Source organism: Leopardus geoffroyi, chromosome X (assembly GCF_018350155.1).
Source record: "Leopardus geoffroyi isolate Oge1 chromosome X, O.geoffroyi_Oge1_pat1.0, whole genome shotgun sequence".
Classification (NCBI taxonomy): domain Eukaryota; kingdom Metazoa; phylum Chordata; class Mammalia; order Carnivora; family Felidae; genus Leopardus; species Leopardus geoffroyi.
This window is the reverse complement of record NC_059343.1, coordinates 96,674,391-96,681,410: the sequence shown is the minus strand read 5'-3', so window position 1 is coordinate 96,681,410 and position 7,020 is coordinate 96,674,391.

The following is a 7,020-nucleotide window of genomic DNA, read 5'->3' as shown; positions in this document are numbered from 1 at the left end:
GATTACTTTCTCTAGCTGAAAACGAATTATGATTTTAAGGCATTAGGATATAAAGATTCAGTCCTCTTAATAACATACCCTAGTTTCCCCTCAAACCCCTGTCCTATGGTCTTCTCAAAGCCTTTATAAACTCAAAAACAGCCAAGATTAATAGAATGATACATTCTATTTCCACGATGCTTGCTTGACCCAAGGGAATGTGGCAACACTTACATTAGGTTCCATGAAAGAATACTGCATCCCTAGAATTACCTAAATGATTAGCAGATACCATTTATCGTCAACTCCTATATGGGGGGCACTTTACTAGCATTTTACTCATACAGCAAAACCTTGGTTTGCGAGCATAATCCGTTCCGGAAACATGCCCCTAATCCAAAGCACTTGTGTATCCAGGTGAATTTCCCCATAAGAGATAATGGAAACTCAGATGATTCGTCCCACAACCCCCAAATATTCATATAAAAATGACTGCAATACTGTAATAGAATACAACGTAATAACGAAAATACAAAATATAAAGAAAAATAAATGAACCTGCACTTAACCTTTGAAAACCTTCGTGGCCGGCGTGAGGGAGGCAAGAGGGAGGAGGGTTATTGTGCAGGACGACGTTCACTATCACTAAGGGAATCACTGCTATCTAGTGGCTCAATGGAATCTTTTTGTGTGTGCGTGCACCTTTGACAAGGAACCTACCCGATGACACTTGCTTTTGCCTCCTTTTGAGGATTTCTCGGAAATGTGACATTGCACCGATGATCATCCACAATCCTGCAGCGAGAGAGAGGGAGAAGAACCGATGGCTCAGTTGTGATCACGTGACATGGAGCGTCATATATTGCTCATGTTGCAAGACGTCACTCGTCTATCGAGTTAAAATTTATTAGAAATGTTTGCTCGTCTTGTGGAACCCTCGCAGAGCAAGTTCTTCGCAATCCAAGGTTTAACCGTATTACCTAATTTAATTCTTATGATAACCCATTGGGATAAAGGAAGGCAACCAGGAAATAGCACTCTTCTCCCTGCTCAATTGTGATCTCATTGAGAACTAAGGGCATAGAGGTCAGCACGCGGAGAACAAACTTTTACCTTTAATAATGAAACAATCAGAAATAAATCAGAAAATGTGGCTCGTGGCTGTGGCCAAATAGGAACTGAACAGACTCAACACCCAATGCCGAGCGTATGGAGAAGTGTCCCCAGTCTCAGGCATCCCTGGGTCACCGCAGGCTTTTCCCGCCACTTGTTGGCACGGAGGAGCAGAGCAGAATGCATGCCCCTTGTAGCCAACCTATCTCCCAAGACAAAGGGCAAGAGAATAAATTGGGCCACAAACACCTGGCTCTTCGTCCACACGTACCAATTAGGAAACTCACTGCACCTCCATGAAAAATAACTGGGCGTGGGGCACGAAACCGGGAATGGCAACGGACCTTTACGCCAGGGTAGAGACTTTGGAAGTGGGGGGAAAGCAAGTAATCCTTAAGGAAACCGAGGTTCAGAGAAAGTAAGTATCTTGTCAAAGATCACACAACGGGTAAGAGGAAGGGTGACAATTCAATCTCAGTTCTTTCTGACTCCAGAACCCATACTCATACCCCCATATCTTTCCCCACATTGTTACCCTACGGTTTTCACGTTAGCGATGTTTTACACTGGCTGGAGACATACCCAACAGTTCTTTCTTCCATTCAAGAATCCCCTCTCACCACACACAAACCATCAGAGCGGTAACATTGTGGGATTATCACCCAAGACAGATTGGCTTGATTTTCAAAATGACTGATAAGAAGTGGCCTTCCTTGTGTTAGAAACCTGGGAACATTAAGGGGCGCCTGGGTGGCTCAGTTGGTTAGGCGACCAACTTTGGCTCAGGTCATGATCTCACGGGTGGTGGGTTCGAGCCTTGCGTCGGGCTCTGGGCGGACCGCTCGGAGCCTGGAGCCTGCTTCGGATTCTGTGTCTCCCTCTCTCTCTGCCCCTCCCCGTTTTGCACTCTGTCTCTCTCTCTCCCTCTCAAAAATAAACATTAAAGAAAATTGAAGAAAAAAGAAGCCTAGGAACACGTTGGCTGTTGTTTCTCTTTTTTTGTAGATTAAAACAATGACAGGAATATGAAATACTCTGTGATCTGCCATTTTGATCCCGCTGATCCTATAGTTTCCTAGACTAGACCGTGTAAACAGTGAAACGGAATGTTTCTAATGAAATATTCATTAAAAAAAATATTTTTTTTTTTTATAGGGGCGCCTGGGTGGCTCAGTCGGTTAAGCGGCCGACTTCGGCTCGGGTCATGATCTCGCGGTTGGTGAGTTCGAGCCCCGTGTCGGGCTCTGTGCTGACAGCTCAGAGCCTGGAGCCTGTTTCAGATTCTGTGTCTCCCTCTCTCTGACCCTCCCCCGTTCATGCTCTGTCTCTCTCTGTCTCAAAAATAAACGTTAAAAAAATTAAAAAAAAATTTTTTTTTATTTAATTTTTTAATTTACATCTATGTTAGTTAGCATATAGTGCAACAATGATTTCAGGAGTAGATTCCTTAATGCCCCTTACCCTTTTAGCCCATCTCCCCTCCCACAACCCTTCCAGCAACTGTCTGTTTGTTCTCCATATTTATGACTCTCTTCTGTTTTGTCCCCCTCCCTGTTTTTATATTATTTTTGTTTCCCTTCCCTTATGTTCATCTGTTTTGTCTCTTAAAGTCCTCATACGAGTGAAGTCATATGACATTTGTCTTTCTCTGACTGATTTCACTTAGCATAATCCCCTCCAGTTCCATCCACTTGGTTGCAAATGGCAAGATTTCATTCTTTTTGATTGCCGAGTCATACTCCATTGTATATATATACCACATCTGCTTTATCGCTAATGGAATATTCTTTTAAGGAAAGACAATGTCTGATAGTGTCTTTATCTCTGGTAAAGAGTTAGAGGTGATAATAACTTAAGAGGAAGGAATAAGTTCATAATCTGAACCCAGCAGAACAGAGGAGTAGGTACCTGAGCCCAGAGTGAGAAGAATAGTGATCGTGTCTCAGTAGGGATTGATTGGCATATCATTCAAGAGAGATGGAGTCCCCGGGATAGACCTGTGAGCAACAAGAGACAGGAAACAGCACCACCATGGTAATATGGAGCTAAAATGCTGTATCCTAGGTCTCTTAAATATTGTTCCCTCCGCCAGCGAAGTTTCTGACGACAAAATCTATCATTGGATTAAGACAGGTCTAGTTACTTTGAGGAGACACTTGGCCTTGGGATGCTGCCCACCTTCCAAATATGCATCACACGGAAAACACAAAAAGGGTACCAAATCATCGAGGAAAAGTGATGGTGCGTACATTCTGTCTTTCCTGATAAATGGTATGAAAAAGTTTGAACGTGCTGAAATCATCTGAAGGTAGATTTGTTTTTAAATCTTCAAAAGATACACAGGGAGTTCTGGAAGACACCATAGTGAAGATGTCCATGAAATGCATCACTAAATCATGTAAAATGCAGTAGGGAAGTCACAAATTCACAGGTTGCATTTTATTCTCCGCTACAGAAAGCGTCTCCTCATTACTGACCAGAACGGGGAAGTCATTGAGGATTTCATTCCTCTCAATAGGTTATTTATTTCTTTTCTTTTTGAGTTTTTTAAAATGTTTATTTATTTTGAGAGAGAGAGAGAGAGAGAGAGAGCGAGCATCCCAAGCAGGCTCTGCATTGTCAGCGTAGAGCCCGATGTGGGGCTCAATCTCACAAACCTTGAGATCGTGACCGGAGCCAAGATCAAGAGTCGGACGCTTAACCGGCTGAGCCACCTGGGCGCCCCTTATTTTCTTCCCGATGGTGACAAGAGCTAGTATGAAAAGGGTGGGAGTGGGGCACAGCATCATTACCAAGTACCCGTACGCTGTTTCAAAGAAAGACATTATATTATTTGTGCAAATTAGAAGTAATAGATAAGAAGACATCAGACAAGAAGAAGCTGATTCTCCAGCCAAACTATCCAAATTTAAATCTAAATCCTGGCCTATTAAAGATGTCTATGAGGAAATATCATTCACCCATATTAAAAGCTTTTTCAAGATTAAAACGGATGCTGGCGATTTAGGCATATAATATTTCCACGGTATTTACCCTCTGGGAATCTACGTGATCATCACGTAAAGGAACGGCAAGCATGTCTTTTTGTCTGTCTCCGTTGCTTGGGTTTTGTCAGAAAAGACGCTTAATAAAAGGCTGTGAGCCAGAGCTGAATTTCCAACTGGAACACTATAGTTCTGTATTAGTTAGCTTGGGCCACCATCACAGAATACCACAGATTACATGGCCTGAGCAACAGAAATTTATTTTCTCACCGTTCTAGAGACTAGAAGGCCAAGATCAAGACTCCAGCCGGGCTGGTTGCTGGTGAGAACTTACTTCTTGGCTTCTATTCAGCTGCCTTCTTGCTGTGTCCTCACGTGGCCTTTTTTTTTTTTTTTTTTTCTGTGCATGTGGGGAGAGAGAGAGAGAGAAAGAGATTGACCTCTGGTGTCTCTTCCTATAAGGACACTAATCCTATCAGAGTAGGGCCTCACCTTGATGACCGTATTTAACCTTAATTACCTTCTTACAGGCCTTATCCCCAAACACGGTCACACTGCAGGTTACAGCTTCGACACAGGAATTGGGGGAGGGCACAGTTCAGTTCATAACCAGTGTTGATACGTGTTACAAAAGACAGAGGTGAACATTATGCTATCACGGCGTACCTACGCACGGGATACCTTAGTCTAGGGGATCAGGAAAGCTTTCCCTGAGGAAGTCAATGAAGCTGAGCTTAAAGCATCAGTAATAGGGGCGCCTGGGTGGCTCAGTCGGTTGAGCATCTGACTTTGACTCGGGACATGGTCTCGCAATTAGTGAGTTCGAGCCCCACGTTGCTCGTAGCTCGTGGCTGTCGGCGCGAAGTTGGCTTTGGATCCTCTGTCCCTGTCTCTCCCTGCCTCTCCTCCACTTGTGCACACTCTCTCTCTCTCTCTCTCTCTCTCTCAAAAATACATAAACATTAAGAAAAAAAGCGCATCGGGAACAGCCTGGCCAAGAACAAGGGCAGAGTAGCTAAAGAAGCAGCAACCATGCGTTATGTAGGTTACAAAATATGGCACGTTGAGTAAAATAACAGCTGGGGCCAGAGCAGAAAAAAGAAAGACCAGAATGATATGAGGCTGAAGAATTAGACAGAAGACAGGTTACCTTATGAGTCTCATGAGGGGGTGTCACTGCTACTGTAAGGGGAAGGGGAAGCCATTGTAGGGTTTTAAATAGCGGTCAGGTTTACTCTTTAGAAAGAGGACTCTTATTACAGTGTGTGAATATGAGTGTGTGTGCCAGTGTCTGTATATTCTTATTTTACACGTGGTTTTAGAGGACCTTGGAGCATGGTCACATATTGTCAAGAATACCCACTTTCGACATTCAACAATGCTTCCGCTATGCCGCTCCGTGAAATGGGTACCGTTGCCCTTCCCTTCCATGGGGGAAAATATACAAATGAAAGTGCAGGGAGGCGGTGCACTTGGCTTAGTAACCCTTTTCACTTCCCCTCCCTCAAAGATCATATATTTAATGTTTACAATAGTCATTGATATTTATTGACCGCACACGATACGTCGAACATCGTGATACGTGTTTCATACGGGTTATTTTATTTAATCCTCACAACGACCCCATGATAGAGGTACTATTATTTTTTTGCCTTACAGATTAGGAAAGTATGGCTTTGAAAGAGGTTCCATAACTTGCCACAGAGAGCAGACCTGGCAAGTGAGAGAGCTGCGATTCCGTCGCTTAATGCTGCAGCCCACGTTGTTCGCAAGCAGGCTGCCTTGCGTGCCAGTGATGTGTGCCCAGGTTCAGTCTTAGAAGCAGTGCACAGCGAGGGGATACAAAAGAGAGAATCATCCCCTTCCTCCCTGCTTACAACACTGCATTCACTTTTACTGCCTCTGCCTTCAAGAGCTTCAACAGATGGTGGAAATGCCTGAGCGTTATCAACTCGAGAAAGGACGTCTACTTTATTCATCACCCCATGGACACAATGCACAAACCCAAAGGAGAAGATCCCTAAACTTCACAGAAGGGAAGGGCATAGGGGACAGTGATGGACTTTTCCATCCAGTGTCTATGACGGAACCTAGTTTTTCACCTCACCAACGAGGCCATCCGATCCCACGTGTCAACCGCAGAATGGTTAAAAGAAAATACCAGGAAATTGGGAGAGTGGTTTTGCTTCTTTCCGAGTTCAAGTGCAGACTGAATCTTCTCATTTCCTTAATGGGCATAAATGCTAGTCTGGCAAATTATTAGCAGTCTGGATTGGATTCAAAAATTTGGTTGTATATTTCATGAAGCTCATATTTACTGGAGCACAAGGCAACCTACAGTAACAGGCATCAAAAGTCTATTTTACTGCCCATATTATGAGCAGACGGAGCTTGGACATTTAAAAACGCCAAGCCTTTTGATTAAGAGCCTGATTATAGTCAGATCGGGATGGAGAATAATGGCCTTATACAAAGGTTCTCTGAATTTTAAAATACCAATGGACCTTTACTTGACTTGTCTGAAATAAGATATTGGAGTTTTATAAAATGTGGAATTTGACAAACAAAAACAAACCCCGACCTCCCTAAAATGAACACAGAGAGGAAAGGGCTTGTTTTCGGCAGATCAAGGACAGACTTGGCCCCGACGTTGCCAAATCAATGAGTTATTATCGTTATCACACAACAGGGAATAAGCTCTGGGAAGTAATGGCTTATAAAGTTAGTATGGGCTGAAAAGAGTTATGTGCCTAGGTTCAGAATGTGTTTTTGGTTAGTGAGATATTAAAGAAAATCAAGATGATTCGGGGGACGTGATGGACTCCAGCACAACAAAAGACCAAATGCTGAAAGTATCAGAGCCCATGCTCTTAGGAATCAGGTCCTTCTTCAGTTTTTTTTTTTTTTTTTTGAATGTTTATTTATTTTTGAGAGAGAGACAGAG